The following is a 12,252-nucleotide window of genomic DNA, read 5'->3' as shown; positions in this document are numbered from 1 at the left end:
AGCAGTTAGCTGTCAAGCCATAGCAATGTGTGGTAGAAAACAACATAACAACAATGATTGTGCTGAGGCTATGAATCCTGCCCTGTAATCAAACTATATACTTCAAAAGTTGATAATATAGAATAAGACACAAAAAAATATTCTTCCACAGAACTAGACATGTTAAGACTTTTATATTTAAAATGAAAATTACTGTCCTTAAAAAAGTCTAGTATAACTATGCCACAACTCCAAAAATTTGCTTTTGGGAAGCGTTCAACATATTTTGGATGAAAGAAAGCATAGTGAAAGGAGAAATAAGTTGTTTTGTGTTTAACTATGAAACTTGAAATAATTTAAAATACTGTACACTAAGTGTTCACACAGATACATTGTTGCAGTCCTATGTATCAATGCATCCATAGTATTACGAATACCGTATTTTTCGCTCTATAAGACACACCAGACCAGGGGTCTGCAACCCGCAGCTCCGGAGCCGCATGTGGCTCTTTTACACCTTTGCCGCGGCTCCGGGGCGGATACTAGCGAGGGGAGGAGGCGCATTGTGCGCCCCGACACTCCCCACTGTGGCGGGTGCTGTACTGGCTGTGACGTCGCATGGGGGCGGTGCGTGCGTTAGTCACGCACCGTCCCGACGTCACCTTCCCGCCCGCTGCCAGATCGGACGTCAAGGTAAGAAACAATATATGCAGTGTTATATTTGTTTTAAATGTCGCAATAGTTTTGCGGCTCCCAGTTTTTTTCCCTTTGGAAACGGGTCCAAGTGGCTCTTTTTGTCTTAAAGGTTGCAGACCCCTGCACCAGACCATAAGGCGCACCTAGTTTTTGGAGGAGGAAAACAAGGGGGGGAAATTCTGAATCCCAGAAGCCAGAACAGCAAGAGGGATCTGGCTTCTGGGATAGCCTCTTGCTGTTCTGGCTTCTGGGATAGCTGTGCGAAGCCTCTTCAGGGCAGCGGGATGAAGGCTTCCCCTGCGCAGAAGAGGCTGCGAGCGGCTATGAAGCCCTCTGTCCCTTCCCCCACCTCCCGCAAAAGCCAGCCAAGAGCTGTGCTCCCTTTAAAGAGTGTGTGGAGCGTGTTTGTGGCTCTTGGGCCCTTTTCCCCAAGGAGGGAGAAGGGACTGACGGGTCAAGCTAGGCATGGCTCTTTAAAGAGCGTGTGGCCCCTGCTGGCTTTTGCGGGAGGAGGGGGAAGGGACAGAGCCACGCTCTCTCATAAATGATTACTTTCCTTGATATAACCCTGGATAATTACAAAACAACTTTATTGTTTTATAACCCAGAAGAAATATATTGCTTGCAATTTATTTCTGATGTTTTCATTTCATCATTTTATAACAGACCTCACCTTTAAGTCTAGAAAATACAGTGTGATCCTATATCTATCTATTCAGAAGTAAGCCTTACTGAGTTCAGTGGGACTTACTTCCAGGTAAGTGGATACAGGATTCCTCCCCAAGTCATACAAAATTATGGGAGTTATTAAGAACTACTATACAAGACTGGCACAAGGCAAGTCAAAATGGTTGACTACTGATTCTAGACATTTTGATTAATGTGTATTTCAAGGGGTATTTTTACACCCTTCTTAACCGAGTTGCTGTATTAAATCAGAATATGACTAAATCTAAACCACATTTACTTAGGAGTCGCTGAATTACTGTTTTGGGATTCCCATGTTCATTAAGCAGAATAGTTATAGCAACTTATGAGTTAGGTTTACTTGGAAGAATTTTAGTGCAATAAACAAATAAATTAAGGATTAGATGACTCAGTATTATAGACTGATGTGTACTCTTATATTCTCACTTGTACCAGTCTCCAATTATTGGGAGAGACTGACAATAGGCAACTTGGCACCACAGAGATGCAGACTTAGCAGTTTTCACTGACTGGGGAAGAAGGAAGGGAAGGAGGCCTCTGTACAGGTTCCCCTGTCCACCATCAGACACAGCAAGTTAGGGCAGAGGCATGGGCCCAGTTATTTGAAATTATATTCCCACTAGTGTCAACGTCTAGGACATGGCGCTCATCAGAGCATTCTAGTGCACACAGGTACTGAAGCTACAATAATAACTCTCATCCAACAGTTCTAACTGTTGATCAGTATGTACAGTACTCGTAGCTCACATATCACTTACCAGCTTTATTTTCTTTTTAAATTCTGTAGTAGCACCTTTATCAGTATTTAAATGATTAGTTTTCAAAAACAGCTTCAGGCCTATTGATCACACTGTAATATTTCCTTTTACTAGTGTTTTTTGGGGGGATTCAATTGAACTAAACAATATGACTGCAATAAAAAATGCAATTCAACACACAAACCCCTAGAAGTTGGTTAGTATTCACCAAACCAAAGAAACAGATAGTAAAGAGTATTTGTGGGATAAAATGTCCGCTATAAAACACTATCATATGCCTAACTACAGTGGTACCTCGTGTTAAGTACTTAATTCGTTCTGGAGGTCCATATTTAACCTGAAGACCAATTTAGCTAATGGGGCCTCCTGCTGATGCCGCGCCGCCGCAGCACGATTTCTGTTCTCATCCTGAAGCAAAGTTCTTAACCTGAAGCACTATCTCGGTTAGTGGAGTCTGTAACCTGAAGCATATGTAACCTGAAGCGTATGTAACCCGAGGTACCACTGTACTCATAAGGAAGCTCCACTAAATTCAGTGAGACTACTTCACAGAGCCTAGGGCTTGCCGATCAGAAGGTCAGCGGTTCAACTCCCTGTGACGGGGTGAGCTCCCATTGCTCGGTCCCAGTTCCTGCCCACCTAGCAGTTCAAAAGCACGTCAAAGTGCAAGTAGATAAATAGGTATCACTCTGGCGAGAAGGTAAACGGCGTTTCCGTGCGCTGCTCTGGTTCTCCAGAAGCGGCTTAGTCATGCTGGCCACATGTCCCAGAAGCTGTACGCCAGCTCCCTTGACCAATAAAGCGAGATGAGCGCCGCAACCCCAGAGTCGGTCACGACTGGACCTTAACAGTCAGGGGTCTCTTTACCTTTATTTACCTTTACTTCCAGAAAAGTACATAGGATTGCAGCCTATATCTTTTGTTTGAAAATACTGAAACAGTTTGAAATAGTGTCAATACAGATAAAACCATGATGGTGATGGATATTTTAAGCTTATTTTTAAAAAGCACAAAACCAGACACAATAACAATAACATTCTAGTCCCAACAACCTAAACTAGTTTGCGAAAAGCACCTCCATCTTTAACAGTTGCTAAATAAGTTCTCTTTTACAAGACTTATGACAAAACAGATTTCATTTTCTTTTTTATAGCTACACTAATTCAGAGTTAAGAATCAGCATGCCCCTTCATTTTCTGAGGACTAAACACTCCGGGTGATATTGAAAGGTAGTTTATACACAGAACAGAGCCACTCTAAGCAATGGACTTATCTTGTAAACTACAATCTATGATAAAACTACAATGAAGCAGAAATCATAAGAATTTACAACAGTAGTTGCTTTATGTGTTAGCCAAATATCTAATGAGGCAAGGGTGAATCTTACCAAGTGAAAACACAAAATAAACTGGTTTTACTGTTTTATTTAAGGCATGATGACTCCTTACACTAATTTCAACTTACAACTTCAATCTGTGGTTACAAGGCAATAAACTGAGATAAACTTGTGTTTGAACAAGTACTATATATTCACAATACTGAAATCAGAATGTAGTTTTCTAAATCACAATGTACAGAGTTATATCACTATGTAGAAAAATGAAAACAGCAATGCAAGAACTAAGGCTAAAATACTAAGCAGTCAAGCACACATGCTGTGATGCTCTCCCCAACAATGTTCACCTGGTGCCTACTTTGTTACCTCTTCAGTGCCAGACAAAACCCTTTTTAATCTCCCTTTTTTATCTCCCATAAAATTGTAATTAATTTTTAATCCATGACAGAATAAGTTTTATGCTGGTTTTATTCAACTCTTTAAAAAATATGTTGTTGTTCCATTGTATTAACTGCATTTTGTTTTTGTGCATCTGTGACACTCCAGGGGGTGTGCAGAGAATTCAAATGATAGGATAAAAATCCCTAAAAGAATGACAGCACTGCCTCCACAGTGCTCCACTAACTCCACAGACACCACTGCAGCCAAATGGTCCAGATATAATTAAGGAACCAGGGTAACCCTAAAGTTGCAAACCTCAGAAGCGATGAATAACAGCAACAATGACCTGTGTCCCAAGTGTCTCTGTGATACAGATCCTTCTGCCTTCATATTACAATATAACCATAAATATCTGTCAGATTCTGCAGCTGTGTCACTATTTCCTCATGATCCCTTGGTTGTTTCTATTATCCCCTGAAGCACCTTCCCTGTGCCAGTATGCAATCCAAAACCTTTCCATTCTTAACTGGTCCTTCTATCTACACCTATGGTTCTTGAGGCAGAAAGATTAGTAAAACCCAAATCATGCCAAATATGAGCAATTTTTGTCTGTGAAGCAGGACAAGTCAGTAGATTCTGCAAAATGGCTGCACTGATCATCCTCATAGCTCTTGGTAGCAGACAGCACCACATAAGAGGGCCACTCTTCCATTCTCTAAAATGCCAGCCATGTGGAGCTGCTTACTCGTCTCCTTCCCAACAATAAGCAAAAGCTAATAAACGTCCTCTATTGCTTCTCTATAAATTCAGCACATGCAAAATGAGCTATTCTGTTAGGAATGCTGCAAACACTAAAAAAGTTTCCTGACGCTGCATTTTAGACGTCCATCTGTTCTGTAGTGCAAACAGGAAGTTTAATACTTAAAAAAAAATAGGGGGGAAGGGGCCCAATGAAAGGTTTTAAGTACACTCTCCATTTCCCCCCTTTCTTGGGGCAGGGGCAGGAAATGTTTATCTTCAACAATAGGTCACATTCTCCTCACTATTACAGCTATATTGATGCAATGGAAATAACCCAGAACACAAATTTTAACCGAGGGTATACACTGAGTGAATAACCGCAAAATTTACAACTAAACAGACTGCAGCAGTACCCTATGACTTATACTCTGGCAAACTGCCACCTGCATAAAGCACCCTGCTAGAAGGATTTGCACTGGCTGCCAATCTGCTACTGGGCCAAGTTCAAGATGTTGGTACTAACATATAAGGCCCTATGCAGCTAAGAACCAGGTTACTTGAGAGACCACCTAATTCTTTAAACACATTGTAGATCACTGTGGTTTGTGACTGTGAGAGTTTCTTCCGCAAGTTCCAAAGATTTTAGAAGTCCACTCTGTAGTAACTTGGAGCATGGATTTTAGTGTGGCCACCATCTGCTCTCTAGGAGCCTGCACATTGACTCATTTGTGCTGTGTCATAGTTCAGCATAGCACTGCATGCAAACCAGGCCACAAGCTAGCATTTATTAAGCTACACACCAGTCCGCTCAGTTTTATTGCTAGTTCAGTAATAAAAAAAAATCTCAAGAACTGTTATATGTTATCTAATGCCTTAGAAAAAGTGTAAGTAGCAACTTTTTGCAGCAATACTTGATTCAGCTCTCTCATATCGCTTACACTGTCTTCTCGTATGCAATGCCAACAACAAAACAAGACTTGGGGGGGTTTTTTTGGGGGGGGGACACCATCTTTTCAACATGTGAATTAGTGCTGAAGCTACAATGATATTGGTAGCTTGTGTCTCACAGATGCAAACACCCACCAACCACTAACCACAAATGGTAGCAAAGTGCTTATTTGCCTTATGTAGCCCAACTGGAAATTTGGGTGGGGAATTATTTGGGACAGGCATAGTCAAAGTTATTCCTAGCCCCAAATCTGTCACCCTTCATAAAATAAGCTTGCAATTTACTTGAAAGAAAGGAGAAGCAATACAGAAGTTTTTGCTTTGCTGGTCCTTCTCTGCTACAATGTGGCATGACTCTTTGGGATTCAAATAGTGTACTGCTGTGCCTGTTACATAAATTTACTTGAAAAGGAAGAGTAGCACATTGCCTGAATCTGAAAGCATTTCATTCATTCCACAGGGACATAGCAAGTGAAGCTCTTTGGGGATTAAGGTGACATTTGTGTGCACTTCCTTCTAAGCAAGCATACTTAAGGAGCAACAACATCACACTGTTGGCAGAAGTAGTGTTCACAGAACTGCAGCAGCAACAGGACCCTTCTGCCCCCCTCCATGAACATACACACACTGTGGTAAAAAATTACACCTCTAAATAACTGAACTTCACTGCCAGAGGAAGAAGATGCTACAACTGCATGTAGGGCTTTGACATCCCTTCTCAGATTTGCTATGGAACTGATCTCCATGAATCCCCCATTAGCAATCCTTTAGTGGGTCTGACATTTATTTCAAGAGATCTACTAATTATATGCTGTAATAATAACTTTCTAATATTTTCTGAATGTCAAGAAGCTGAAGCTCATGCCACTATCAGTACAAGAAGAACAGCCAAGTTTTGATGCAACTACATGTGAAAAATCACAGTGATAACTGCTTTGTATGCCTCTGTGGCATGGCTGCTACCTTCCACACATTGCTAGTGTGGAAGTAACCATTAACAGCAGCTCAAAACTGCAGTTCTGGACACTGCCACCAAATCTTGGGATTCCAGCCTTGCAGAAACAGCAGGGGTACATACCAAGCCTCAGTAATAGAAATAAAAAGATCAAAATGCATATTTTAAGCTATACAAAGAAACTGCAAGAGACATTCTTGTTTGAACATACCATTTCACTTGCTCGCTAGTCATAACCTTCTGGCTGCAAATGAGAGAAATACTGGGCACAAACCAGAGCATCAATACTTACGAATCATCAAATACTTACAAATCTGAACTACAACAATCATTTTAACACAACACCAAATGAGTTAAGTATTTGCATATATTTTTACTACTAGAATAAAAAACAAGTGGGACCTATAACAAAATGTTGCCAGATGAAGTACACTCGATTCCATTCCACCTCCCCTTTTTTTATCTGCCAACCCAACTGTCAGTCAGCACTGCATAGCTACTGAGCATACTTTACTGAGCATACACAAACTTTACACGCCCAAGTCTGTAAGGACGTGCCTTTTGTGGGGGGGGGGGGGGGTAGTGCCATTTCAGTTACATAAGCACTCACAGTCTAAGCATCAGAAATTGAGAAAATAACAATGCAAAAGCTGTTTGCAGCAGAAGCTTAAAACAGCAAAGTCAGCAGCATCATCACACTGAAGTGTCCTTAGATCTTTTAACAAGCTGGTAGATAAACAGAGCTAGAAAATTAAATTTTCTGAAAACCAAGACAAATCTACTGGCCTTCATCCAAGAATCAGTGTCATTGTCAGGCCCTGTATTTAATTAGCACTATTTACTGTCAAGCACTCACTTGGGTAGATCTTTTACCATCCTCAGTAAGGCTTATAGCAAATACTTGGGGGGGGGGGGGAGGTAGTATCTGGCTTCAAATATGCACCAGGTCATCTCTGAAGAGGTAAGAGTTCAGTTATCCTGTTTGTGGCCACAAAATTAAAATCTTACATGTTCTTCACAAATTAAAGCGACATTTCTCTCATTTGCAAATCTGCAACACATCTTCTCTACCAGAACTTAAGATTTAATTTAGAAAAACAATCTTCTATTACACAACTATTATTTTAAATTGAAAATTCAGATTTAGAATAAGCAACATAAAACACTATTTTTTCTAACATTCCTATTCTTTGAATCCATTTCTAGACAAACCACACACTTCCATAAAGAATACTTAACATGCAAATTATCTGCCATGAAGGTGTGATTTTGAAACCATTTTATTTCATTCAACAAGATATATGAAATTATAACATGTGTCATCCATGCAGCGGAAGCATAGGGTTGCACCCAATGCTGCTATTCTACACTCACAAGAGAACTTCCCCCTCCTCTCACTTGCACCCTCTTCATAAATGGAATACATGACCATCTATGATTCTGCGATTTGTCCTCCTCACCCCGCTTCCACCCTAAGGTCCCACGGTGGGTTACAACAATTAAAGCACAATCTGCTTTATTATATGCAGGGCTTGATGTAACCAAGTTAGTGGGCTGAATCAGTGCACAGGTGTACACTTCTCTCTCTCCACCTATGTTAAATAGCTCCTGGTGTTTCAATATCTGAAGCAGAGGGGCAAGAGCTGTAACTAGTCTACCTACACCTTTTATGTAAGATTCAGGAATATTTTTTTAACAATATTTTTAAATCACAGCACTACATACAAGCTGGTATTTGCATCTAAAACCAAGAACATATAGTCCTCTAACACTAAAAAAAGGAAGTGGATATAAGAGATGGGTGCAATATGGAGCAAAGGTATGACTGTCCATTCTTAATCTCTGTTTACATCAGGGGTCAGCAAAGTTTTTCAGCAGGGGGCCGGTCCACTGTCCCTCAGACCTTGTGGAGGGCCGGACTATATTGGGGGGGGGGGGAATGAACGGAATTCCTACGCCCCACAAATAACACAGGCCTTAGTTTGCCTACCCATGGTTTACATGGCCAGCTCAGAACCAGATGACCATTTTAACTCAAGTTCTGGTGCTTGTGACAGCCAGGACAAAAGACTAGGGCTGGAGAGTTCTCATAGTTCACTGTGCCAGTTCCAGAATGGTGTAGCTCAGGGCCCCCAAATCAGGCCCCTTGGGGATCTGTCAGACTTTGGATCCCACAAAAGCAAAGCTTCCACCACCACAGGTCTACCTCAAAACACCTGATTTCAAGACTTGCCATTGGTTACTGAAAGCACCTTTCTTGCCACTTGGGCAACCTCCATACACCACCTGCAGTGTTCTCTTTGCCAGTGGAGGCCAGCACTTAACACTATGCAACAAAATGGTTGCAGTAAATGGCATCAGGTAGCTCTTGTGAGACCATGAAAAAAGAAATGATTTATTCATCTGCTAAGGAATAAATCTCTCTGATCAATCCCATTTACGGTTCAAAAATGTATGTTACAAAAATGAGCTCCTCAGCTGAAACATGCCAAAGAACGATACCAATAAAACATCACATGATACATTGTTGTGGGCTAGAACCTGCTTTGTCAGTGTATGTCACAATAAATGTATTAACCACAATCTAGAGAAAGTTAGTCACATGAAATCGTGCAGAAATGAAGATGACAAATTAATCAGTCATTACTAGGTCTCACTGATTTCAACATGAATACATTATACTATCTGTCTCTGGATCAGAGATTTTGTTGAGTGGTACCTTAAACAATCTGTTGTAGTAGGAAAAATATGAGTAAAACAGCTACCCTCCTCTGACATTTTGATAATACTTTTGTATATGCTTTTTCTTCAGCATCAACATATTATGTGAGCATATGCTGATATGATATCTAACTGAAGTTTATGCCAAATCTCAAATGTGCAGCATATTTAAGCCAAATTGCTATCTCTATGGAATAACACAATTTCACGCACATTACTTTATTAAAATCTATACTCACCTACCTAGTCGATGGATTAAACATAACAGGTCCATTAAGGGAGAAGTATTTTCTTTCATGTTACAGACAATTTGAGGCGTATTGGGTAAGGAGCAGAATCTAAGAATGCTTTACATCTTCAGGAATATTGTATTCTATTACTTAAGCCTGAACCATCACTTACATAAGATTTTGCACAGAAGATACTACTATACCTCCTTTTTGAAATCTACAGGTCAAATCACACTAAGGCTGTTTTTATTTCTGGGTGCTTAAGAAGTTTCCTCTCCAGTATTTGTACATCCCTGTGGGACTAACATGCACCATTACTGGCTACAGTTCTCAGGATATCATTCAGAGGCATCTTGACAATGAAATATTAAACTTACTATCCAGGTTTTTCAGCCTGCAGTACATTCAAAGTATCAAATTTAATCTAGACAACAAGTCTCTTCTATAACCAATCCAAGATAGATCACTAGTCTACTATGCAACTAGCCTGGCCTTTCTAGATTATGTCTGCGCCAGCAATACTTCTAAAATTTGTCCTCAAAAGATACAGATTGCATCTAGACATAACAAACTATTATTTATCTATTACATGAACAAGTCCTGGGTTTGTGTACTACCACCCCTGCCCCTGTATCCTCCAGCAGTTGTGAGAAGATTGGAAGCCTAGCATTATGCCCAAACCCTAAACTGTGGTTTATTTTATTATGATTTAATTAAGACATCTTCATAAATTATGGTTTGAACTTGTTTCAACAAACCATACAGTTTGTCTGGGTTTGGACACTACATTAACTTTTGGTTAGTTAAAAATGAAGCAAAAGCTTGTAATTGTATCCTCACAGCCATTATGGTGGAGAATGGAGGCAGGAGCTCATGGGCCCAATAAATGATAGTCCACATGCAGGCACTACGAGGATGTCATCACAAAAATCACTGAAAACTCATCACTGAATAATCTAAATATCACTTTTCAATCCTCATACTTCTCGACCTTTGTCTCTGGTATGGTTGATCACTCTCTCTTACTAACTTACTAAACAGGTTTAACTTAGTCATGATCATTCATCTCAATGGGTCTGCTCTGGGTAAAACTTAGTTGAATACCACACAAGGAGGATATTTGTTCATTCCAACTAAATTATGTCTTTCACATGCAACAACCTCAACTTCCTCTCTGATGGCTAGATGCTCATTACACCAAGCACAACCCATGACTTCTGTCTAGCAGGTAAACCATTTTGTGTGGAACATTCTGTACAATACACTGAATAGCCCCCACACCGATGGCTTTCTATTTGAAACCAATTATTATTTATTGAGCTTCTTTACTATGGAATTTAGGATCTGTTAGGACGAGTGTAGTCTGCCTAAGCTTCACCCTGCTGGCTCACTCACATTATATTGTCACTTTGTTATCTGGGGCTTCCCTCTTGCTTGTAAAGTGAGCTCCCTCCAAGCTCCCTTGCTAAAGTTATAGTCCTGGCTAGCTTCTCCCAGCTGTCACAACTCTAGCCAATCAAATCAGGAGGTTCTCCTTTGAAAAACAGAGAGTTGTGGCTCAACTACTGGGCTAAAAGAAATTCCAATGAACAAAAAATTGAAATGGGAGATTCAGGTCAATTTAGCCACCTTATAATGGTACAGTATGTCACAGGAACAGAAAATAGGTAACGAATTCATCAAATTTAAGATGAGGATATAGGCAGTTGAAGACCCCCTTGGAATGCAAGGGTCTGATTGATTGAAGTATATAAGTGAGTACAAAAGATTGATAAAATTAAATTACAGCTTTTCTTTACATTTTAAGGTCACAACAGTTGCAAAAGAACTATTAGTAGGCTCCAAAAGGGTAACTAGTACAAGGGCTTAAAACTTTCCTGTGGGATATTTCACAGCACCTTTCAATAGAAAGGTTCCTGTGCCAGATCATAAATTGCTTTTGATAATCCCCTCATATTCAAACTCTGTTTAGAAGGATATGGTGGAGAAGCACACTACATTTTGTAAACTATAGTCCTCAAGTCTACAGCTACACTCTAATGCAGGTGCTTCCATTGATCCATAGAGATCTTCCCTGGTAACTGCAGGGTCCCCTCTGCCCAGATAAAATTAGGCTTGAAATAATTATTCTATTGTACCAATAAGAATAATAGATTGTTTTGTGTGTGGTGCCATGACAATTCCTCTAGTGTGAAAATATGTCCATGGACCAAGAAATGGTTGGCAACCCTGGCCTTAACGTCTCAGACATCAAAATTATATATATCACACACACATAATTGCCTGATTTAAGAAGCCTGAATTTCTAGGCCAGTTCAGATGCAATGAACAAGGCACTGTGTTTATTTGCTCTCACTTCTTGCATACTCAGCTTTCCTTCCTCACTTTCCAATTTACTAACACGTTATGGTTTGTCTACAAATGAGAATTCTAGATCATTGTTTAAACTGGTTTTACGATTCTGCTTTGCCCAGTTAGGATGCTAACAGCAAACTAAGGTCTGAAACTAAACTGGGCGTGAGGGAGGAGAATGCGTGCAAGTGCAGAGCTCATTTACATAGCATAAAATCATAGTTAGGAGTTACAGCTGGACCAACTAAGTGTGTGTGACACCATACAAGAGGATTTCCATTACCCCAGACAGATATAGGTGTGATCAAAGTGGATACAATCTTTCCCTCACTTTCTTATGGTGCTCTGACCTCTGATTAAATGTTTAGTGCATTTTAGCCAACAAATCATTTTCATGTATGAGGCCAAAATTTCAGCAAAAATAGTAATAATAATAAAAATAAAACA

At 40.1% G+C, this 12,252-nt stretch overlaps 1 protein-coding gene across 14 annotated transcripts in view; it reads right to left on the bottom strand.

Annotated features, from left to right (window-relative positions):
• The window catches only part of NCOA2 (nuclear receptor coactivator 2), a 129,302-nt gene that overhangs the window by 104,927 nt on the left and 12,123 nt on the right, over positions 1–12,252 (bottom strand). The window lies entirely within an intron of this gene.

Source organism: Podarcis muralis, chromosome 8, assembly GCF_964188315.1.
Source record: "Podarcis muralis chromosome 8, rPodMur119.hap1.1, whole genome shotgun sequence".
NCBI lineage: Eukaryota > Metazoa > Chordata > Lepidosauria > Squamata > Lacertidae > Podarcis > Podarcis muralis.
Note: the sequence above shows the minus strand (reverse complement) of the source record. Positions and strands in the feature narration are given on the sequence as shown.